The sequence below is a fragment of the Marmota monax genome, unplaced genomic scaffold (genome assembly GCF_021218885.2).
Source record: "Marmota monax isolate L192 unplaced genomic scaffold, Marmota_monax_Labrador192_F-V1.1 WCK01_AAM20220418_F8-fsc01586, whole genome shotgun sequence".
NCBI lineage: Eukaryota > Metazoa > Chordata > Mammalia > Rodentia > Sciuridae > Marmota > Marmota monax.
The window spans coordinates 2650-28746 of NW_026694204.1; the positions used below are offsets into that span (position 1 = coordinate 2650).

General features: G+C 38.5%; 2 long non-coding RNA genes across 3 annotated transcripts in view; one reads left to right on the plus strand and one right to left on the minus strand.

The window, feature by feature from the left end:
* Positions 1-1521: 1521 nt before the first annotated feature.
* The window catches only part of LOC124108041 (uncharacterized), a 51181-nt gene continuing 26605 nt past the window's right edge, over positions 1522-26097 (minus strand). Inside the window, exon 2 of the long non-coding RNA XR_006856604.2 lies at positions 1522-2824. This is a non-coding gene — a long non-coding RNA (uncharacterized LOC124108041). The remainder of the gene's footprint in view (positions 2825-26097) is intronic.
* The window catches only part of LOC131425017 (uncharacterized), a 35672-nt gene continuing 11722 nt past the window's right edge, over positions 2148-26097 (plus strand). Inside the window, exons 1-5 of one of the 2 annotated variants that reach the window (XR_009228800.1) lie at positions 2148-2287; positions 3353-5161; positions 9030-9122; positions 11078-13364; positions 14283-14367. This is a non-coding gene — a long non-coding RNA (uncharacterized LOC131425017). Of the gene's footprint in view, positions 2288-3352; positions 5162-9029; positions 9123-11077; positions 14368-26097 lie in introns of both variants that reach the window. The other variant, XR_009228799.1, reaches the window with a different exon arrangement.

Consider the following 26097-nt stretch of genomic DNA (forward strand, 5'->3'; position numbering starts at 1 on the left):
TTTGGGTTTCACTACCATGGCATTTGTGGCCATGGCACAGGTGCTAGCCTGAAGCTTTTTCAATGCACTGCAGAGGAAGACCTTTTTGTAAAGTGAATTTGAATTGCATGACCAGAACTGTAAAGAATGATTTATCTCTTTGAGAGATGGGCTGGACATGTAGCTCAGTGGCAGAACATTTACCTAGCATGCCATGGTCCTGGGTTCTATCCCCAGGACCACCAAAAGAAACAAACAAAATGATAAAACACACACACACACACAAGAAGATGGACCATTTCAATAACTTAACAGTGTTCTTTTAAATATAAATCATTACTCGCTAATATAAGGGGGACATTGGGTTTGTGTGTGTGTTGTAATTTTAAATCATTTTTCTCTTATAGCAGGAAAACTTTAAATGGACTATTTAGTTTAATTAACATTACTCCAAGGATTCTGGAATAACAAAAGTACTTCACTTACTGATAGTTTAGATAGTTTCTCTTTTCTAACTAGATGAGTTTCTTAAGTTCACTGGAATTGATATTTTACAGAAAATCCTTTGACTCAACTTCTCATGTGCTATAATCATATGTCTATCAAAGAAGCTCCAGGGCTGATGGGACCATAAGACAGGGACATAGCCAGGTTTGCACAAGTCTCTTTCCTCTCTGTGGGAATTAATTAGCCATTTGGAAACATTTACCTGACATCACATTCTCCCCCACTCATAATAAAATTAGAAAGTGAATTATGACTTAATTGAACACATGTAGCCATACCAAAACAAAGAACAAGAAACAGGTAGCTTCCCAAGTAGAGATGTTTCTATTCAAGAGTTCCCAAAATATAAACAACACTTATGTGGCCTTCCAGCATAAAGCTGAATATACATGGCACACTGGAAAGATAATTTTCCTCATCTGCATGAGAAAAAAAGAAAGAAAGAAACTAGGGAACAATCAAACAGACAAAACTTCTGGCAGGGTAGTCACTTTCACTTGGCAGGTTGCCAAAGAACAATGGTATTTAGATGAGCAACTCTGAAAGAATCTGATTATTATAGCTGAAAGCTTATCTATAAAGAGTTTGGCATAGCATTTCTGTAAAGCAAAAGAAATCTGTGTTCATAGGCTTTTCTATATTAGGTTATTAGAAAAATAAACACACTTCAGGGCATGAGCTCAGTCACTAAACACAAACAGAAACAAAGATTCTTTTTTTTTTAAACTCAGACAATGCTTATTTTACAGCAGAATTGACAAATAAAGCTTTATTTTACACATTCAAAAAAAAAAAAAGCCATCACCAGAGGTTTATACCTCTGTTTTGTGTGCTTCTTTCCAAAACAGCAAAATAGATATCCTCCCATCAAACCCTCCTTCCCTCCCTCAGGGCCACATGTGGCTGGTGTGGCTTTTTCTCTTCTGCAGACACAGAAACTGGCAGCCCTGGTCCCTCCTGAGTGAACCCTCCTCAAGGGAAGAGTGCCAAATTCCAAACACAGGAAAACAGGCACATTAATAACAACACTGTGCATTTCTGTGTCATTTCATTTATTGCTCACTGAGTTATAACCACCTTGGCTCTCCGCAGAAAACAAAGGATGCCCACCTGGAGATCAACCACCTGTGGGTCACAAGGTGCAAAGGGCAGCCCTGGCCAGATTCCAGCTGGAGCCTGATAGCATCCTGAATAGAAACTCAAATGTCCTGGCTTGTAGCCAGCCTGCAAGACACCACTTCTGGTCACCATGGGGAATGAAACCTGGAGAAAGAACTTTATGATTTGTACTCAGAGATGTTCCCCATCATAGAGGGGTGATTTTTCCAGTCATTCTATCCAGTGGTGTTCTTCCCAAAGTGATGGACTCTTGGCTCAGCAACAGGACTTCGATGAGAAACAGAAGAAATAGGGGACCTTGTCCTACCCAAGGCTGCTGTTTCATCAGGATTTCTTTACTTCATTTCAGATCATCAGTACCCCAAATTAATACCCACAATTCAGGCCAGCTTCATAAGAAATGCAAATTTCCATCTCATTCTGGGGTACATGATTTTTTTTTGGATGCCTTCAGTAAAAGATTTTACCAAGGTGAACTGCTGTGAAGTCATTTTTGCCTAAGAGGATCATCATGCAAGCAAACTAATTCTTTTCCTAAGCTACTATTTGGCAGCTTGCAGAAGACTTGGCTTCACCTTGAGAAACCATCCTTGGAGTGATCAGAAGAAAAGGATAAAGATTCTTCCTTTATTCATCCTCCTTGCTCTCATTCAGATGGCAAGCCTGGCTCACGTGTTTGAAGGTGAAGGACTGGTATTTCTCCATTATATATCTTCTACTAATAATGATTTGTTCAGATTTGTGCATGTTGCCACCGATTACGTTCAACATGATGACAAAAGAATGTTTATTTCTGGATAGAAGTGATTTACATCACAATCATCAAGGATTTCATAGAATATTTATACTCTGAGGAAATCTAGAATAAATTGAAAATTAGACTTTTTCACTCTTTGTAAGTTTGAATAATGCTCCAACTGTTTGCTATAGGATTATAATTTAGAACATGTGCTAAATATGTTATCAGGAAAGAATTATTTTAAAAAATCAAGCCAAATATCATGACTTACCACAAAACTTAAAAAAAAGGAAAGAAAGAAATCTCATTCACTTTCCAAAATCAAGATTAGTCATATGTTAATCTGTGAATCCTCATAAGAAATGTTCATTGTTCAAGAAGGGATCCTCCTCTAATGGTTGATAAGCGATTCTCCACAGCAGAGAAATGCTGGCATTTTTAAAATCTCTTGATTGATGTTTTCACTACTTATTCTTCAGGCTATAAGACAGAAAGGAACACAGTCTTACCTTCTTTCATATTACATATTCCAATGCCCCTCTCTTCTCTCTGCCTGCCTCCACCCACCTCCACCTCCACATTATTTCCACCATCAAATTTCGATAAAGCTGAATTTATACAGTGAATCTTTTAGGTGTTAAATAACCTTGTGTGTATAATAACTCAATTACCAATGCTATTTCCATGTATGTAGAAGAAAATTTATACCTCTACATGGCCGGTCCAGACACTAAATTCATTCCAAATGTTCCAAACATAAAAATAATAAATTTATTTTTACTTATGGCATGCTGCATATATCTATCTTTAATTTTCAGATATAACAATGTAACAAATTGTTCAGAGCAGAGAACAATGTTGTTAACACTTATATTTCAAAGTAACATTGGCTTCCTTCTCCATTCATTCAGAATTTTCTGTTAATAGGGAAAAAAATGTTTCTGGATTTTTTCTCAAAAAAGTATTGATTTTAAAGGATTTTAATTACTTTTCTTTCTTTCTGTTTAGAAGATGCTACCATTTATTACATACCTACTATGTGTCAGTCATTTCATATTTATTCTACATCATGACTTAATCCCCACAACTCCTTTAAGCTGAGTGCCACTTCCTCTTTTTGAAGGTGAGAAGACTAAGGCTTAAATTAGCTAACTCAATAGCATATAATCATACAGCTGTTAGAGACAGAATCTGAATCCTGAAAAATAAAACCAAATTAGGGGGCAACAGAGCTTTGTTTGACATTAATGTACAGGGGATTTCGCTCATGGTAGTGATGTGTTCTGACTGAAACAAGGCTGTCAAAATAGTGTCTTCTAGTAGCTGACTGTGAGCCTTAAGGCCATATTTTAGGGAAGAGTGTGGTGCAAGTGCTAGAGTGGGTTAGAACCCTTTTGTAGACTTTCGTGTCCCTCATCACTAAGATCCAATGCCTTAATAGAAATCTAATAACTCAAAGTTCAAAAGCTACAAAGGAAAAGTCTATTGACTCACCTAGAAACATACAGCATATCTTGAAATCTCATTTTCCAAGAAAAGTGCTGTCATAGAATATTCTAGGATCTGAATAAGAATTTGAATGTTGTTGGTAGAATGAAGACCAAAAGAAAATGAAGACTATAAGCATTTAAAAAAAAATAGCTTTGAAATTTTGCCTTGGAATGATCCAGGTAAGCACAGCCATTTTGTAATAGTTGCTATAAAGAGAAAAATTCTGTTTTAAAAATCTCACATTCAGTTTCCACCACCATCCGGTCATGACCTAAGGAAATTCTACAGTCATTCTCATCTTCATGAATTAATGTGACACAAAGGTTGGAAGTTCACACTGAGCAAACAAGTATAATTTCACTTTTATAAACTGCAAAGATGAACACTTCTCAAATTAAAATGAGCTTGAAGCATAGCACCTCTGTGTCATAGTAAAAAGACCAAATGAATCCTCAGCTGAGCTGTCTTCAGTCATGATTACATCATTAGATGAGACTAGATGAGAGGTTTTTTTTTTTTCAACTTATAGTAAATGTGGTATTTTAAGAACTTAATCCCATAATGAGTGAAAATATCATTGGTTTCCTTTTTATAGTCAGCATAATTATTTGGATCCTTTCTGAACACATAGAAGTAATGACAAATTAAAATACCTTTCAATTCCATATAGCTTTTATAATTATTCATGCATTACTGTTATCATTGCTGGAATGGATCCTTCAGATTTTAGTCAGCATTCCATTTGAAACAAAAGAACATGGAAAATTTTATAGCTATTAATAAATATGCAGCCATCCAATCTAAGAGGAAAATTCTTTTTCATCTGAGAGATAAACTGCATAATTCATGTATTCTCAGAAATTTCTTTAAATAGAAAATTGAAGAAAAGCATGAGAAAAAAATTGTTATATTGTTTCTATTTGCAGTAAGGGACAATCTTTGTTCTCTAAGTCTTAAATCTGATTTGATTGACAGGTACAATTTCAGCTGCATCCTATATACGCCAGTCACATAGTCCATCCACCAAATGTTCTATATAACAATAAACATTATGCCCACGTGACCTCTGTTTCATTTTTGCATATTTACCAAAAAAAAGTAACTAGATGTTAAGAGAGACTTTATTAGTATCATGGAATGTAATTAGAAAAAAATAGAGCCATTTTGAATGGATACCAACATTCCACTAAAAGAGAAGTTTCCGTGTCAGGGAATTATGGAGCTGCATCTAATTTCTGTGAACTCCAGACCCCACTGGAGCTCTAGCCCTACAGGGATGTGATGGCCTGCAGGACAAGTCAGATGAGAATCACACCTGCAAAACCAGTTAAGTACCAAAAATTCCTCTTCTTTCCACTATCCTCTCTTTTCTACACCCTGACTTACAATGACCTACAAGAGGGGTGATGCTCTGAGCTGGGTATCAGACAGAAGTCTTTATGCAGACAGGTTAAACTACTGAAAGTGATCTCACCCTCAAAAATGCCAAGAAATATACACAATCTTCCTGAGACATTATCAAGGTGAAGAAGTACAGAAAAAGAGATTTGACCACCATGTGTTCGCAGGGAGTAGCTAGAGAGAAGTTTAATGATTTATTTGTCACACACTAAATTGAAATTGTCCAATAAATCAATTAAAAAATAAAGCAGAGCACTCTCAGTTATTAGAAAGTCTAGCTTCTGATAGCCAGATAGTAAGTTCACAGTCACAAACAAACCAAAAACCACCATGTCTATGGCTCAAATGAAATGATAAGGATAAATTTGTTAGATGCAGAGGAGTCACAGACATTTTCCACAACCATGTTGCTAAACAGTCATGACTTTGACATTATTCAATCTGTCACTTGAAAGTGAATGATACCAAGAAATTAACACCTTTGCTCAATTTATCAAAATAGTACCAATGATAAACCAAGTGAAATTATATCTTCTACTTTCTATTCTGTACCCCTCCTCCTACCCCTGTATTCCCTATCTTAAAGGCAGAAATTTAGATTTTGCCTAGACTGGTTTGACTCTTGAATATGCTATTTCCTCTGCATCCAGTGACCCATACCTTATTCCAGGCTCTTGACATTTGTACTAGTCTTTTATCTGGCACCTTTGCAACCATCATACTAGAGGTTCAGTGCTATGCCGGCAGCCCAACACCTCCTGGAGAAAATAAAATATCTTTGCACAATACACAAAGGTCATTGATGATGTGATTGCTGCCTTTTTCTCTAGTGCCATCTACTGTAAGTGAACCTTTCAGGATTACCCTACATCTCCATGACTCCAGAGAATTACTTGAGGTTCCTAAACCTGCCATGTTCTCCTGTACTGTTTCAGTTTGCACAGACTCTTCTTTCTGTCTGGAAACTCACCTCTGCTCCCTTCCCTTGCCCACATCCTCTCATTCTGTGTGGAAGCATGCCTCTTCCACGTATCCTTTTCTGAATTCACCCTGACACCACAAAATGTACTTGGGATGTTTTCAGTAGACACTTGGGAATGGAGAACAAAACCTTAATAGCCAAAAGCTGCAGGAAGTGATCACTAAATTTCTGGGTTAAAGACAAGGGTTCTGGTGTTCTGTTTCCAGGAAGGTTGTATGTCAGGAGATTGAAGGGTTTGGGGAACAAAAAGAAGAGAAAAAGACTGTGAGAGCAGGGAATGAGACAGAGAGACAGTGAAGCCAGGCAGGTGGTGTTGTACTGTGTACAGTGCTCTCTCTGAACGATGCACAAATCTTAAATAGTTGTCTAAACAAATAATTTTTGGCAAAGTATTAGTTTTTAGTGTAATTCTATGTAGTCTAATTGATACAGGGGCAGGGTAGGAGGAAGACACAATCAAATGCATAAGGGGAGAAAGATGCAGAAAGAACATAAGGCATTGAGAGTTTAAAGTGAAGGCCTGGCTTTCACCCTTAACATGTAGTCCTATGTCAGTTCAAGATGAACTGAAGGTGGGATGGGATCAGCTGACATCTCTGATTTCTAATAAGCACAAGGTGAATCTATATAAGTTCTTGAACAAACAAATCCTATATACTATAACCTAAGGGATAAAGATATACTTGAAGATAATTGGGCTAATTCAGAGAAAAGTCAGGTATTATAGACAGAAATGAAGAACATTCAAAAGTACAGGGTATTTAAAATGAATGCAGCTTACTTCTTAATAGACATAGACTAGCAAAATTGATAAGAATGATTTGTAATTAATTTACCAAAACACCTAAGAAAATAAGCCTCCTCTGCTTATATAGAATTTGAGTTGTTTATATGCAAATGAATGCTCCTGATGTATTTCAGAACAGTTTAGTCCCTTAAGAAGGCAAATATTCTCTTTATAATCTTGTTTACACTATTCATTTGCTCTGCAAAACATTTTTCATAAAACCTCAAAATAATGAAATGTTAGAGCCAGAAGGGACCCCAGGGATTGTCTAAGAAAGCCCGATATCATCATTTCACAAATGAAAAAACTTGAAGGAGCCCCTAAGACATATATATTCTTGCTATTCCTGAGGTCTGCAGCTTCATGCCCCAATCCCCTGTTCTGGGGTGACTCCATGCATCCTGTGCAGACTTTAGCCACAGTAGGCAAATGCAAACAGAACAGGAACCTGCAGAGTGCTAGCCTTGGAGGCATCATTAGTATGCATTAGTCTCCTAGACTGAAGTCCAAAGAGCCCAGCTCCCCTTTCCATTCACCTATGGAACAGGAAGCCTGGTTAATTCCTATTTATTTCTAAGCTTCAGTTTCTGCATTCTCTCTTCCAAACTTTCTGTGCTGCACTTATCCACCACCCCTTTTTCCTAGTTGGGTGCCAGTCCTAAGTGCTTTCCTTGATTATTTCATTAACCATCTCATATTACAATACGTTGTTCACGGTCTTTGCTCCCATCAAATAAGCCTGGGAACTGTGTCTCTTTCTTTCTGTAGTTTCAATGCTTATAACAAGCACTACAAGTGATACATAACCTTTTCCTAAATAAACACATGAAAACCAGGAAAGGAGTCAGTTGCCAAATTAGGAAGAAGACTAACTCCCAAATCTTCACATTTCTCCTTTACTATCCTATCCTGGGAAAGCCCATTCCTATTCTGCATTTTCAGATAAGAAAAATTAGTATTTAGAGCATCCCTATCTCTATTATTAGCCCTTTGACTATTCTTATATATGCCAAAGACTTATAATTAACAGATCTAAACTCCACGTCAATTATTAACATCCAACATCCACTATTTGGATGTTCCTATATAATGTCATCATTAAACCTCTTTTACCCATCTATAAAACAAATACATCAATGATATTTTCCTCATAGGAGGGTCATTAGGATAAAATGAAATAATGTATTTGAATGTGTCCAAGAACCACTAAAAAATTAGACATGCTTATGTCCTTAACCTTCCTCTTAATCATTTGAAAGAAAATTTTCTGTATGTATAATGAAGAGTTAGCCCAGCATTTATCTCAGACTCTGAGATGGAGGTCTTTAATCATCGGAATTTCTCGAATTACAGAATGATCTTTGCTATTCATGGTAGACCTTGGTATTTATGCTAATGAAATGACTCTTGATGAATCCCTAGTTTCAGGAGGAGGCTAGCTATGCTGTTAAGATCAACCATGAGTTGAGGGATGAGGCCATATGATACCAGCTAAGAGAAGGGCTGGAGATTAAGATCACATAGCCAATGAGTCAAGCAATCTTACATAAATAATGAAACCACAATGAAAACTCTGGACACCAGAATTCAGTTGAGCTCCCTGGTCAGTGAATACATCAGAGTGTTGGGAGGGCAACGTGTCCTGATTCCATAAAGACAAAGCACAGAAGCTCCATGCTGGGGTCTCTCTAAGACCTTGTTCTCCACACTTCCTCATTTGGCTGATTTGTTTCCATTATAATAAAGTTATAATGAAAAGTGTAGCTTTTTCCTGAAATTTGTGATTCTTTCCAGTGAATTATTGAGCTTAAAGTAGTAGTGGAAACTCCCAAAATTGTAGGCAGTTTGTCAGAAGGACAGGTGAGCTCAGAGCTCTCAGAGCTTGTAGCTGATATCTGAAGTGTGGGTGGTCTCGTTGAAGGCTGAGCCCTTAACTTGTAGGATCTGTACACTGATTTATTAGCGTCAGGACTGTGTTGCATTACTGCAATAGAAAACTTATCTGTTTGCTTTTTAATTTACAGAGCCCAATTCTTACAAGGCAACCACTGAGAGGGTTCAAAGTGGTATCCCAGGAATTTCTCTGCAGAGAAGAGGCATTGCAATGTTGTCAGAGAGTAAGTTTTATCATCAAATGTTTGACCTCAAATCCCACTTCTAGCAAATACTAACCTGTGTCCTCTGCCTTAATCTCCTGATCCATAAAATAGATATTATTATATCATATGCATAGATTTCACAGGGCTGCAGTGACAGAAGAGCTAATATAAGAAGTGAGTTAATATATAGAAGTATTATATAGCTGGTACATAGAGTGAAAAAACAAATGTTGCCTTTTATTTATTTTCACATTCTACATTGATCTCAGTTTTAGGCTAAGTTGATTAATGAGTCTTGCATAATTGGCACAGAGAGACAGACAGTGAGACAGAGAGAAAGAGAAATAGAGAGAGACAGAGAGAGAGAGAGAGAGAGAGAGAGGAAGAGAAAAGAGAAAGAAAGAGGAAGAGAAAGCAAGAGAGAGAGAAAAGAGAGAGAGAGAGAGAGAGATGACAAAAAGTGATACTTTCCAGAAAACAAGAGCAGTTCTGGTTCTACCTGTTCCAAGAGAAGTAAAGGATCATGATAGAAACAATGGAAAGTAGCATAAAGATGGTGGAGGTTGGAGGTAGACTAATACTGATAAGTATATCATACTAACCTCTCCAATAAAGGGAAGCTGAAATGATCTAGGCTATACTTCCCACTATGTATCCAATGGCCACATGTGGCTATTTAAATACAAAGAATTTAAATTTAACACAGATACAAATTCATTTCCCTGCTGGCACTAGTCACATTTCTAGTATTAACAGCCACAGGTATCTAGTTGTTCTTTATTATATAGAGTAATTATAGAACATTTCCATGATCACAAAACATTTTTTTTGGACAATGTTGGTCCAGAATCATCAAAAGTATCTGATTTCAGATATATTTTAAGGGTAAATCATAGTTCATAGTTTTAATAATTCTATAGCTATGTAAAGTCCATTAATTTTCTCCCAAGCAGAAAACAAAAGGAGGAAACATGAAGGATAATTTTTTAGAGAGATGGACCACTACTGTGTTCAAAGAATCTATACCTCTATCTTGAACATTTTAGTACCTATCGGCTTAGGCAGCAGATGAAGAGAAAATGTCAGAACTCTTGATATACTGTCTTCATCCCCTTCAGCTCACAAGCAGACTGCCTGGGGTACATGTTGTTTAAAAACCTGAAGGCCAATGTCAATCAACTATTAATAGGCTCAGGTCATCAACTCTGGAAATGAAAGGCTGCTGCCCAAACCTGGCCCTCAGGCAGAATGGGATGAAGGCCTGAGTTGGTAAAAGCTTGTGTTGGTGTGGTAGGTGGGGAGGTTAGAGGAACGGAAAGTGGTGAAGACTGGAATAAAACAACCCACACACTTTGTGAGGTATATATCTGAAAAGAGTGGGACCTACAAGGGAATGGGGTGCAGCCCTCCCTGAAGAGGGAGGTTCCAAGCTACAACAGAGATGAAGGTTGCAGGAGGGTGATGGAAGAGACATGATAGTCTACCCACATGTAGGCCCCTGAGAGATTGAGATAGACTCTAGCTGGCAGGCTAGTAGATAAAATAGTAATAATGTATAATACAGTTTTAACAAGAAATTATTTGACAACAATTATATTATCATCAACCCCCCCCAAACATTATGTGATGCAATGAATGAATATACAAAGATCATTAAGTTAAAATCTATGCCAGGATTTGCCCCAGAATGGATACATTTCAAGTGTCATTTCATTTCCTGAGCCTGATTCCTCATCTATTCAATGATTAAAAGGACAAACCCATTCTCTAGATCTTCTTCACCTCCAACATGCTAAAATCCTATGGTCTGCTCAAAGGACTACACCAGAAATAGATTCAACCTTGTTTGTCTTTCCATTCTAAGATTATCAGTTTTTTTGTGAGTCTCATCTAAATAACAACAAACTTCAAAATGCCAAATCTGCAGAAAGAGAGAATTCTATAACCAGCTTTCTTTTCTTTTTTTCCTTCAGGCTCAGAGTTTATGTGCTAACCAGCACCCACTACAAACACAGCCAAAACTTTCAGCAGATGTCCATATTCACTACTGAAAGCTGTCAGCACATTTTGTCAACACAGCCAAATTCTCTTATAAATGTGCTGATAGGCCAAAGAAGAGGCTAGAGAAAACCAACGTATGAGCACGGAAAGGCTCTTAGTGGCTGTGGTCAGTGTGACAATCTCCAGGGCATCCAGGTGTGGATCAAAGTCCTCTACGGAGGACATCAATATCAATAGTATCTGCATAAGACTAACTAAATGATGTGGGAACAACTCATCCATGAGTAGGAATCATCTTACTAAAAACCCGCCATGATCTCCCACTCCTTATGAAGGTATCCTCCCGATTGCCCCATGATGCAAAGTGAGGTACACTGCTGTGGGGTGTCACTGGATACTACCTGAGTCCTGTAATCCACAGAAAATTCCTTCACCTCTCTGAGCCTCAGTCCTCTAACTTCTAAATTGGGGGTTAGACATCTACTGCATAGGACATTTGTGAAGTATAAAGGAGTTAATGAATGTCCTTTGTTAGTGGGAAAATTAGTGATAAATAAAGCTATCCAGATAGAAATCTAGAATTTTAACTTTGTATTATCATATAAATTTAATATATAACTCTAATTAAGATAAGATAATTGTAAAGGTCAGGCGAGCATCAGAGGAAGAGACCACCAAGAGACTGTCTCATGCAACAGCAAAGGGTTTATTGGGGGTCCAGCATGTTGGGGCTCACAGCTCACTTGAATAGAGCAAAGAGCCCTGAGAACAGCTTAAGCAGAGCTTATATACTTTCCTTGGAGAGGGCAGGGAGGGAAGTTCATTGATGGGTCAGGGCGAGTGGGCGGTTTGCCTGCAACCGGGTGAGGGAATACATTCTGCAGTTTGGCAGTTGGGGACAGCACATTCTGGGAACAAGATTAGCAAACAGTTCTCAAGATTATTAACCTTTCATAATGAGATAACACATTAGCCAAATAAAACATCATCAATGATTTGTTTACATGAAGAATCTCTGTCATCATGGACTTCCAAGTTTCCAAGGAATCAAATATATTTGAGCTATTGAGAACAAGACACTTGTCAGATTGGAGGTGCTGGACACTTTGGCCTAGGAAGATGGGAAATGTAAAGATCAATGAAACCAGTGGTGGAGTGGGCAGGGCACAGAAGAACAGAGAGGCATCACAGAGAAGGTTCAGATATTGTGGGAGGGGTTGCTTGAATAAATTTTCTGCTTTGCAACTCTGCCCTGACCAACTTAGTGAGCTGAGGAGATTTTCAAAGTGTGACAGGTGTTATCTGATTTTTTTCATGCTGGTTATAGTAAGTTTTAAGAATGATGCTTTAAAGGAAGAACTGTTGAGCAAAAGGGAACCAAGATTGATCACTTGGAAAATTCTCAACCTTTCCAGAAAGAAGAAAAATGCTAAAATTTAAAAATTGGCTTCCGAGTGTATTTTATCCACACTTCTACTTTCTACAATTTCAGTTACCTATAGTCAAACATGGTCTGAAAATATTAAATGGAAAATTTGAGAAGTTAATAATTCATAATTTTAAATCTGGTAAGCATAATGATGAAATCCTGCACCATTCCATCAATCCTATCTGGGACATTATTCATTCCTGTCTTGCATTTCCATGGTGTATATTGTACCCTCCCAATGGTCACTTAACAACTGTCTTACACATCAGATCAGCTGTTGCAGTACTGCAGTGCTTTTATTCATGTAATTCTTACAAAATAGCCTAACTTTACATCACAATGCCTATGTCACTCACCTCACCTCATCATAACATCTCACATCATAACAAGGAAAACTGTGAGTATAGTAGAATAAGATATAAGGGTCCTTCTCAGAAGGACCCCAAAGGTTCCAAAGGGCTTTTCTTAGAGTGATTTGTGGATATGACTTCTTTTCTGGTAAAGTAAACCCAAATAAGATTCCAAAGATCTCACAAAGTATTTGAGACAATGACATCAACAGAAACACTGCCATTTTAGACTGATAAAAGCAGAGATGGCATGAAAGGAAAAGAGGTCAGTCAACTCCTGAAGTTCTACTGTTGGAAGTCAGACAATAAACTACTGGGGAGTTTCACCAGCTTTTTTGAGGAAGGATGGCTGACTCCCGCCAACCAAGGCAGGTTTACCTTCTGAAATGACTTCTAAGATCTCTGAATCCTGGATTCCATGTCCTGGTGTAATCCTGTCCTTTGGAATGTTTCCAACACTTGGACTGTGACGTGTATATGGTATGCACATCCTTCTCTTTCTCTCTCTCTCTCTCTCTCTCATTTGCCCTGATGGCTGCTTGTTGCTATTTGTTGTGAGCTTCCCATGCCCAAAGATGCCCCTGGCCAGTAGTTTACTAGTTGTTCCAACAACTTACCAGGAACCAAATCCTACCAGAAATCATTTGAGTGAGTTTGGAAGCAAATCTGTCCCTAATTGAGACTTAAGAAGGCTATAGCCATGGTTGAAGTCTTATGAGAAATTCAAGAGTGGGTAGCCATGTTAAGTTATTCCTGGATTCTTAAATCACAGGAACCATGAGATAATAAATGTTCTTTCAAGTCACTAAGTTTTGGGGTAAGCAACAATAGACAACAAATAGTGTTATAGGTTGAATTGTGCCCCTTCCTAAATTCATATGTTGATGTCCTAGCCCCATTACCTCAGAATGTGACCTTATTTGGAGATAGAGTCATTGTAGATACAATGAGTTAAGATGAGGTCATCCTGGAAGAGTTGGCCTCTAATCCAACATGACTGTTGTCCTTAGAGAATGCCACATGAAGACTGGAGCTCTGCTGGCACAAGCCAAGCAGCTACCAGAAGCTAAGAGACAGTGCTGGAGCAGGTCCTGCCCTAGCACCTTCAGAGGGCACAAAACCCTTTTGTCACCTTGAGCATCTTGGCTTTCTAGCCCGAAATGTGAGACAATAAATTCCTGTCATTAATGCCACTCGGCTTGTAGGTGTTTGTTATGGCAGCTACAGCAATTAAGACAGGCACTGAATGGGAGGAGGAGTGTGATCATGGAGTGTACCAAGCAGGAGGGGCATGTGCAAGGAAAAGTTTGCCCTGACCCCACAAGTCCCCTGAAATGCTGATATCTCCTAACTAAAGTCTGGTGAAAAAAGAAGACTAATCAAATACCATCTCTTCAGAGCTGTGCTGATCACAGAACAATGTACTGATTCACCCAGGTGGACATGGGCCTTGCAAAATGACCTCCTTCACAACCTCACAAAGGTAAGTGGGGTAGGGTAGCAGCAGGAACACAGGCACAAAAAAGGGAAAAGGCAATACAAGGAAAAAAATTCTACATGTATGTTACCTATACTATACATGATCAGCCCTAGGAAAAAAAGAAAAATTGACTCCATTTTGTGGAAATCAATTTACAGCACTAGCTGACCTATTTAAAGAAACCATGGAATGAATCACTTTAAGAAGGAAAAAAAATTATCTTCCAATGTACCTCTTACATAAATTTTGGCTCTATGGAGAAGCACATCTGAGCTCATTTCTGAATGTGATCGAGTGGGATTCTAAGTATTAGGTTCCATCAATTCTCAAACTCCATGTATTCACTTTTCAGTTAATACACAAAAGAAATTGATTATGGAAAATGAAGGACTGAAAAACTGACAGTCTGATTAAAATTCATGCTGACTGCTTCTCATTCAGTGCTGGGAAGTCCTAGTGGGGATGAAAATCCTTTTTTTTGTTGACTTTGTTAATACTCAAGAAGAAAGACTGAAGAAATGAATTACATTCCAGGAGTCCACAGAGAAAAACACCGATTCCTGAGACAGCATAATTATCTGCTTCCCTCTGATGACCTTTACTTCCCGGTGACTGGCAAAGAAAGGGAAGAGAGCAGGGCTCTCAAAGGCTCTGTGTGAGCTGCAATTGCCAGGAAATCGCTCTGTTCCTAACCTATTGCTACAGAAATGTAGGTTAGGTGCAGCACATAAAGCTGCATGGAAATATGGCTCAATACTGCTCCTGCCAGATCCTCTGAGCACAGACTCACACCAGAGGCTGGTCTCAGTAGAGGATAATTTTTTAAAAGGATTTAACACACACATAACAAATGGGGAAAATATGGAAGTGTAATCATGATAAAGACTGACATTTTTCAAGGTGCATCATTTGCAATATTTTGATTAGCTCCCATTTCGGAATGGCTAAGCAGCTTATGTTAATAAACCGCAAACTCCAATTAGACATCTGTGTGTGCAGTCTAAATGGAACCCTTGGCTGGCTTGTGTGTCACTGGTTTTCCCACAGTTTGTCCGTGTGCGACTCAGTCTGGGCATCCAGAAGGTTTTCAGTGATCTTGTGAGCCACTAGGGGTTGGCATAGGAGCCCCCGCTGCTCTTTTGTTGATGTTATTTCTTTCTCTTCTTGGCTTTTCCCACAAGTCCCTCACAGTCTGACTCCATGACCTAAAATTCAGAGTCTAGAAAGCAGCAACTCCCTGCAAGGAACCCTCCTGTTGACTGCATGAAAGCATTTAACTGGCTATATGAAAACAGAAGAAATCATAGCATGATGGGGCCAGACAGATCCAGATAGGACTTTGAACCTTTCCATTTTCTAATCATGTGACTTGGGAAATTTGCTTATGTTTTCTTAGCCCTGACCTCTCACCTGTGAACGGAGATATTAATATCTGACCCTTACACATATTTAGAGCCAGGCACGATTGTAATATTCTGGGGACACAGCAGGAAATCCAAATGACAGAAACCCATGTCTCATATTTTTGTATGAACAGATTGGTGATGAATAAAAATAAGAAAATTGTATGATACATCAGAAGATAAGGACTTTAAAGAAAAATCAAGCAGAGCAGGGGGTGAGGAGGACATGGGATTAGGAGTTGCAAATTGAAATAGGGTGGCCCAGGAAGGCCTGGTGTGGAGATTGCCATTGGTCTGTGGTTGTCAGGGAAGAAGCAGTCTGACTTATCAGAAGTGCACAGCATTGAGGCAGAGCTTGCTGACGGGGTCTTCAAGAGATAACAGGGAGTCTGTGTGGCTGGAGCCTGGGAGAGAGCAAGAAGCTGGTTGGTGGGCAATGTGATACCTAGAGGGAGGAATGTCTAAGTGTGTGGAGGACCCTTTTGGCCATTGTACAGGCTTAGACTTGAAATCTGACCAAGATGGAAAGCTTTTAATTCATTTGGAACCAATAAGTGGCTTGATCATTACAATTTAGTGCATTAAAGGAAGAGGATGATGAAGAAGGAAGAGAAAGAAAAGGAGGAAGAGGAAAAATGATGTGAAGCACACAACGCATCTCTTCACACACGTAGGTGATTTCAAAACGCTCATTTGAAGTCCTCCTCACATTCCTCAGAGAAGCACAACCAACATTATTTCTTTTTCCTTCCCCTTTCTACCAAGATTTGTGATTTTATTTTTGTACCAGGGATTAAACTCAGGGGCACTCAACCACTGAGCCACATCCCCAGCCTTATTTCTTATTTTGTATTTTATTTAGAGGCAGGATCTCACTGAGTTGCTTAGCGCCTTGCTTTTGCTGAGGCTGGCTTTGAACTCAGGATCCTCTTGCCTTAGCCTCCCAAACCAGAATTTTTATGTTGCCTGAATTAGTATTAGGGAACTTAAATAATAGAAATGAAGTTTTAAAACCAAAGCATGCTGTTTGATAGAGAATCTGATAGTTTCTGTGAGTGACTTCTGCTTGTCTGGGTCAAGGATGTCAGATAATGCTTTACCATCCATCATCAGCCTAGAGATAAGGATACTTTGACAGGCTTGAGCAGTTCACTTCTCATATATGTTTAGAGGGCAAGAAAGAATTTTCCCCAAAAGACACGCAGAAAGACAAAGACAGGTAGAACTTTGTCTGTTTGGTGACAAACTTTTTTTGGACTCTCATGATGTTGCAGTCATTATATTTTCTTTCTTTATTTTTATTCATGGTGGAGGGATGCTTCTGCTAACTAGATAAAGGCCAAAAAGATACAGAACTGCAAGAAAAGTAAGTTGCTTATACTCTCCATTTATGAGATTTGAGGTTACTAGCTGACTCTTTTGGGATGATTAAAAATACCACCAGAGAAAGGCAGGATCATAGTAAACTTGTCTGCATCTCAAGCACTGAGCTATCTGCTGAATGTTGGGTAAAACTGTGCAATGCCATTGTCCAAAACTTACTTTTTCTCCAAATTTGTGTCTCTTCATGCAATCCTTAGCTTAGGGAATGTCTGCTGTCTAAATACCAAGCCAGAGACCTGGGAATCAGGGACTCCTCACCCGGCATCACTAATAATGTGATGTCATTTCTGCTTTTCAATTACCTTTCTGAACATGTGCATTTCGACGTTTAATGCTCTTGTTCAGAAAACACATTATTCTAATTCTTCTCTGTTTCTTGTCATATCTTCTAATTGATCTGCTGATTGATTTGAAAGGGGAAAAAGAAACCTGATTAAGTCTCTTTCCTACTTAGAACTTCTCAATTTCCTCTCAGTGCTTAAATTCACTAGATTTGCATATTAAAGTCTGATTTAGTTGCATCTCTTTGGTATTGTTTCCTAATACCCTCCCCTTTTGCCATCTTGTTTTCTCACCCAAATGCCCCTTATACTCCAGACACAATGAGCCTGCAGTTCTCCCACAATGCACCAAACTGGTTTAAGTAGATCATTTGTTAATTTTCCCTTTCAGCCTGCAGAACTGGCCTATTGAGACTTTGGTAGCCCAAAGAATGTGCCTGTCAGACGTGAACCTCTAGGGAACAGAGTGAATGAAGGGTCCCAACTTCTGAGTTGTGACTGCCTTCTCCCAGGATGCTTCTAGACCATTGATCAAGTAAAGCAGGGATGTTAAGGCAGGCCCTTTCCTGGAAGACAGGGGATTCATATGAAGAAACTTTGGCTCCATCACCCAATTACCCCACTGTCTAAGGTCGCACACAACCTTTATTTCTTTTGATCCTTCACTCAGGGCTAGACTTGCAATCTGACAGCTCTCCCAGTTTCTTCCATAACTTTCTACATTTTCTTTCACAGATATTTTTACCTAACCCAATTCTTGAAATCTACTCTCTGATGACCCAGTCACAGACTAACCGGACAATCTATAAAAGCCTACCCTTTAGTTGGCATATTACTCCTCTACAAGATAACTTATGACTCCAAAGTAAAATAATACATCATATGTAACAACAGCATAGTATATATATGATAACTATACAACAGGACTATAAATATGAGACATGCAAATTTTCACATCTCTACTGTAGCCTACATGAAGTGTCATTACACTTCCTGTCATACTGCATTTGCTTATTACAGTGACGGTGTCTTATACAGCATCTCTGTATTCACAGAACTGAGCACAGTGACTGGCCCACAACCAAAAATGGTTCATCAGCAACCAGGAAAACACTTAGCATATAGTAAATACTCAGCAAAAATATGTTGAAAGAGTCAACCAATGTTTACTGAATGAGTGAATGACCGTTCATGACTGAATGGAAACATGAATGAATGGCACAAAAGCCTATGGCCAAAGACTGATATTGAAGAAACTCCAGAGGGGAAGAAAAAGCACTTTTTTTTTCCTTAAAGGAAGAATGGAAAATAGAAACTTCTGATTGGTTAATGAAAGGACTGTGAGAAAGATACCAAACTGTCCCATTAGGACTTTTGAGGCATAATTATAAATTATGTATTATAAATCACATATTTAGAATTTGATACTTTTTGTGTTTGATTGTTATTTGGTTCTGTGGTTAAGTTTTATGCAGTAAAAAATGCATCAATATTCAAGAAAGGTGAGCAGTTTCTGGTAAGGAACGTACAACCACATCCTAAGCAGAACAGATCTGAATTTGCAAAAGGGACTCAAAGGAAATCATGGCTCCCATTTTAAATATTACTATAGTAAACTGTGTTGTCAACAGCAACTTACTTTATGGAATGAGAAAGACTGATAGCTTACCTATACCAGTTTTTCAACTAGGGAGATACCAGCATTTTAAGATGATGCATCTATGATGTATGTGCATTTGCAATTTTCCATTTTCAGAAAAATGGGAAAGATGTAGTATATAATAGAGTTTAAAAACTTGGATTCAAATCCCAGTTTTTTTTTTTCTTTGCTTGCTGTGCGATTTTGAACAATGAACTTAACCTCCCAGAGCACTAATTTCCTATAAAAGGGAAATGATATTAAAACTTCTCATACAGTGTTTGTGAGGATTGAATGAGATCATAAATGTGCAGGCCATAAGAATGATCTCTCACACACAATTGCTGCTGGATAAACGCTGGCTGAATCTGCAGCCAGGGCTGTAATGGCAGACCTAATGCATTTTAAATGTCTGAGATGAATGACAACTTGGTATTTATCCAAATTAAAATCTACTTGGAAAGGTTTCTCATAATAACCTTCTTACTCTTGCAGAACCCATTTGCTGTTTGGGTAGCACTCCCAACTCCAGTTTTGAGTAGAGCTATTCTCTTTCAGGGTCTGAGAAGAAATTTCCCCAATGTACTCCCCATCCTTTGGTGATCTCGCCACTAATCAAGGTGCTGCTGCCACTTTTCAGAGATTTTAGTCCACCTGTGAAGCAGACAGTAGCAGATCATGATCTGCATAACTAACTCTCCCTTCTCTTCCCACTTAGTCCTCTCCCTCCATTATCTCCCTATTCCTCATACTAAAACATGTTTCTTGGAAAGCACTTAAATCATTTCCATCAGAGATACTTTCATAAATTCAATTAATAGTTACTGAATTCCTACCTGCAGCAGACATTATGTCCACTCTTGCCAGAGACATTATATTTTAAAGGAGACAGAATATTAAAATTTATAATACACGTAAATAAAATTTATTGGGAGAACTTGAGAAAATAGGTGAAAATGGCCCTACAGCAGAAAGATGAGTCTTCCTGTGTTAATCATGCCGCCGACACAGGCAGCCACAAACTCTGCTGATGACCAAGGGGGCCACAGGTGACCACTCTTTGATTTTGACTATAGAGAAGTGTGTTGGTATTAAAAAAAAATCACATCAAATTATTTCACATGCTTCCCTTCAAGGGGAGGAGACTAGTCTCCTCCTATCCCCTTTATTGTGTGGCAGAACATAGCTTGATTCAGACAAGTAGATGAAAATAGAATCAATGGTGTTTGTCAGCAAAGGAACTGTGCGTGTCTCCTTGCTCTTTCTCCTGCATTTCTTACTTTGGAAGAGACTGGCTGCCTTCTCATGAGGAAAGACCACCAATGGCCCTTGGTAAGGAACAGAAGCCTCCTGCCAATAGCCATGTGAGTGTGATGTTTTGGATGCAGATCCTTCAGCCCCAGTCCAGCTTGTAAGCTGACTGTATCCCCAGACCACAACTAGACATCATTTGTGATTCACAGAAACTGTGAGATAGTAAAGGTTTGTTGCTTTAAGCTATTTTAGTTTTGATGAAATTTTTTTCCACAGCTCTAGATGGCTAATAAAGAAAATTCTGGTGTTTTAGAAGTAAAAGGTGGCATGTTGTGTCTTAAGGTAGCTGATGAGTTTCTTGTGCCATCAGTTTTGGGAACTGAAAAGGCTTAAGAAAGTATTTAAAGCCATGGTGACTCTCCGCACAGGATAAGAATATATATTTTACAACCAAAATAATGGCATTTTGCATGTGTATGGCATTCATGCCTGATGCCATTTTATCTTTAACAATAATTTCACTGCAGAAGGAAAATTATTACTCTGCATTTCATAGATGATATTAAGTGAATTGCCTGAGGTTTCATAGATAATGAGGGACATGGACAGTATGAGAATTCATGGCCTCTGAATTTCAATCTAACATGATTCCCTCTACATTATAGTCTCCACATGAATCTCTTCCCAAGCCAAAGAGTGTTAGCTAATGAAGGAAAGGATAGAAATAAACACTAATTATTCATTATGTGCCAAGAAGTACACTAGTACTTTATAAACCTTATTTCATTCAGTTATCACATCTAATGACAGAGTCCTTGTTAATAACAGTTTTAGATGAGGACTCTTAAGGGTAAAAGAAATTAAGAAGAGCATTTCCAATGGCTACTTGTGTCCCTTAACGATACCAGCACTATCGATTCTATGAAAATAAAATATAGGTATATATGGAGAGAGACCATTAAAGTTCAGTCTTAGTATTTTGTCTCTTTTTGGTTTTTATAGACAACAATGGGATGTGATATAAGATAGGGTTATCCCTAAGGGCTTTTTTTCACTTAAAGGAATTTGTATTTGTGTAAGAGGCAGGGAACTACAACTTCAGTCAAACCATCATCTTCAAAATTACTGCCAACCCTTGCTTCTAGTTTTGATAATGATGAACCCAACATTGTCTTTTAAAACAAACCCATCACTGTTTCTCTTTAGAGAAACAAACAAAAATTAACTCAATAAAGTAATCTAGGTGCTGAAAATATAATAGTGCAAAGAATATCCCTGAAAGTGTTAAATAATAATAAGTATATTGAAATCAAACAAAAGTCTTTGGGGGAATGTCCTTCTGCCTCAGGCCACTTGCTTATTTACCTCATTGAGGTCACCAATAGCATTTTCTCATCTTGTTGATCACCACAGTCTCAGATATTCTTCACATCATCACGATTTAAAACAACAACAATAAAATATCAGTTAACATTTGTTAAGAGATTTCCAGGGATGAACACTGACCACAGATTTATGGGAATAGTCTTATTTAGTCCTCATCACCCCACGAGGTAGGTACTGAGATCCCTACTTAGCAGACAAAGAAGCTGACACTCCAAGAGGTTAAGTTGCTTTTCCAATGTCACACAACTAAGGAGCTGTGGTGACAGCTGGTGGTGGTGATGTCAGAGCCCACATTCTTCACCAAAGCTCTGCTGTCTCTTGTCTCTTCCCTCCACTTTTGGCAGATCTCTCCTTCTTCACTGGTAAGGCTGATCCTCTGCAGCTCATGGTCTCCATCCTCCCTTACCTCCTCCCCATTCCCCATCCCAGTGTGTGTACCTCCTCCTTTTGGTAGGCAGGTGATCTCCCAGTCTATTTATCCTTCAATGTACCTTGAAAATCTGTCTTCAATCAGACCACTCCACAAACTGCCTTTGCTAGGGTCATAAATAGCCCACTGTAGTCCCTGAAGATGATATTCAGACTGTATCTTACCAGATTTCTCTCCAGTATATGATTCCCTCTCTCTTAAAAATCTTCCCAATCTTCTGAGATACTAGCCATATGACTTTTCCACTTGAATAAAGAATTCCTTTTTGATCTTCTTCATGTCATATTTGAATTCTGTTATTTTTTAGGGCTTCAGTCTTGCTTGCCTCTCTTCTTATTCTACATCCTCTTTTGATTCACCAGTACTCGTGTTGGGTTTAACTGCCACTATACCAGGATTCTCAAATCTATATTTCTATATTAATAAAAAAAATAATCAACTTCATGCCCCCTCCAATTCTTTTTTTTTTTTTTTAATCAGGGCCTGAACTAAGAGGCACTCAATCACTGAGTCACATCCCTAGCCCTTTTTATATTTTATTTTGAGAAAGGGTCTCATTAAGGTGCTTGGGGCCTTACTAGTTTGCTGAGGCTGGCTTTGAACTCACAATCCTACTACCTCAGCCTCCTGAGCTACTGGAATTACAGGCATGCACCACCAAACCTAGCCCCGCTCCAATTTTTACAGTAAATGTTGCCCCACCTTTCCTAATGATCCACAGCATTCTCAAACTTAACATGAATAAAATTGGACCCATGACTTTACTCTTTCTTTGGTATTAGTTTTTCCTCCTTCATTTAAGCTATACCACCACCATCATCCATCTAATTCTCAAGTCTGAAGTCTGGAGCTACACAACTTGTTTTCATTCCTTTCTCCATTTCACAGGGTTGTTAATGTCTTAGATGACTCTTGTCCCTTACTCTACCCAGTCCCACAACCTGCCTCGTGGTTCACAGTTCACAACCTACCTCATCTCCTGACTGAACTACCTTATTAATGTCTTACTCACTTTTGTTTCTTGACCTTTTCTTCTTAAAACCAACTTTTCAGTCTACTGCACTACAGTGATCTCCATGTGACTCCACCCCTGTACAATAACTACTTTTTCTTTTTTTTTTTAAGTTTTTTTTTAAATTTTTATTGTTGGTTGTTCAAAACATTACTCTGCATTAAAAAAATGACAAAATCATAGAATTTTCAGGGAAATGGATGGCATTAGAACAGATTATGCTAAGTGAAGCTAGCCAATCCCTAAAAAACAAATGCCAAATGTTTTCTTTGATATAAGGAGAGTAACTAAGAATAGAGTTGGTTGGAAGAGCATGAGAAGAAGATTAAAATTAAACAGGGGTGAGATGTGGGAGGGAAAAGGAAAGAGAAGGGAAATTGCATGGAAATGGAAGGAGACCCTCATGGTTATACAAAATTACATCCAAGAGGAAGTGAGGGGAAAGGGGAAAAAAAACAAGGGGGAGAAATGAATTACAGTAGATGGGATAGAGAGAGAAGATGGGAGGGGAGGGGATGGGGGATAGTAGAGGATAGGAAAGGCAGCAGAATACAACAGACACTAGTATAGCAATATGTAAAACAGTGGATGTGTAACCGATGTGATGCTGCAATCTGTATACGGGGTAAAAATGGGAGTTCATAACCCACTTGAATCAAAGTGTGAAATATGATTTGTCGATAACTACTTTTTCAAATGACATTTAGTATTTCCTACTCTAGTTCCTTCCTCCTGCTGACATCTCAGGACAATTTCTCTCCTCCTTCTGCATTCCAGCCTCTTTTCTAGCAGTATTTTAAAGACTTGGAGTTCCCTGAAGACATCATGCAGTGTCACTTCTAAAAATATAAATCAGCCTTAACTAATAGTCTTGGGCCAGCCTGTTCACTTTCCTACACATCTACTCATTCTTCCGCAACTTGAGTACCACTCTTCAAGCAAGGTTTCTCACAGTCCAGGCTGGATGCTCCTTTTTTGTGTTCCCATAGCACTTTCTTTTCTCTGTTGCTCTGCATTACCTGTCTGCAAATGTCTCAAATACTAGAAGGCAGTGCCTGCCTTCTGTGTGCTTGCTGTTCCTATCTATGCACCTGAGACACAACAGTGAACAAGACCCACAAAAGCCATGTCCTAATGGAATTTTTATTGTATTTGTAAAATATAAGGATTTGATTTAGGTGGAAATATGGATTTGAGAATCCTCATATATGTAAAAGGAGAGATGATAGAAATATCATGGGGAGAGTTAAATGCTAGGTAGAGATGTAAAGTAGGATTATGTGACAGAGAATTCTGGGTAACACTAAAACTGAGATCTGGTTGCCAAGAAGGAGCCAGGCATGTAATAATGGGATTAGAGAGAGGAGAGAACATTAGGAAGAGATTTTGCCTACTGCAGGAAATTCTATCTCAGGTAGGAAAAAATATGCCAGAAAACTGGAAAGAAGATAAGCCAGTATACCCAGGACATGTTGGGATGGGTGGGATGGAGGTTGTTCTGAACCAAGATAGGAGAGTTAAGTAGACTTCAGATCACACAGACCCTGGAGCCACAAAAGAATTTTGACACTCTTTTGGCTGGGGTTGTGGGGCTCAGTGGTAGAGCGCTTTCCTAGCATGTGTGAGGCACTGGGTTCAATTCTCAGCACCACATATAAATAAATAAAATAAAGGTCCATGACAACTAAAAAAAATTAAAAAGAAAGAATTTAGATACTCTTCTGAGTACAGTGGAAAGAAAATCTTCAGCAGATTTATGTAGCGTAGAAGATAATCTGGATTATATTTTTAAATGCTCTGAGTGCTGGGTGAGGAATGGAACATAAAAAGACCAGTGCCCACAGGAACCAGTCAGGAATCTGTTGTGGAAAATCTGTTAAAAATAGACAAGTGGCTTAGAATAAGGGGCTGGCAACGGAAGTGTAGAACAGGGGACAGATCTGAGATTTGTAGAGGCTGAGTCACAGGATTGGCTGACAGTAGATGTGGGAATGCAAGACAGGAACCAAGGTTAAAATCTAGACTTTTACCTTAAGCAACTGGATAAATGGTGATATTATTTAGAGAAAAGGGAAGGTTGGGGTCGAAGCAGATAGAGGTTGGTGGAGGGAAATCAGATATTCTCTTTTTACCATGTTTAGATTGAAATGCTTGCTGGATATCTACACTAATATGAGTTGTAGATGTAGATTGGAAGGTGCAAGCGCGCGCACACACACACACACACACAACCACACACACACACAATTATATCAGATATCTTCCAAAGAGAATTAATAGAAAAGAATAAACAACCTGGAAATTGACTCTATAGCGCCTTTGACACCAAACTTATGTGATCATCTTTCCCAGGCAGAAACTTCTGAAGATTTATTGAAGCTGGAGAAAAAACTTGATGTCAGTTGTCAGTTTGGTACCTTTCTGTTCCTGAGGTCTGTCTCACTCTCCAACTAACTCCTGCCTCATGCCAACTGCAGTAGATGACTTCCTGATATTGTTGACATGTGTGTCACCTAACCAGTTTCCCTTCACAGAGTGACTAGGCTATTTTCTTTAGAATGATCTTCCATAATCCTGTCAAACTTTAAATATACATATTGAAAGTAAAATAGACAATTTTACCAAGGGAAATTGGACATTTTATCACAACTGCTTATCCAGAACAAATTATATAAATAATACTCCTTCCCATGACAAAGGGTCCATTTTCAATGAAAGCTCTGCAGTAATACCCCATGCCATAGCAACAGCAGAAAACCTCTCCTTTTTCACTCATCAATGTTCTTTTTGAGAAAGCAGATCATTGCATTTTTCACTTCAAAGTAATCTCAGTATGCAGATAAAACCATGCATTCTCCAGGTTAGGTTTTAATTCCTTAGTATCCTGGGCATAATTCATTCTAGGAGGATATTAATTATCTACACATGTGATGTTGCAATATTTT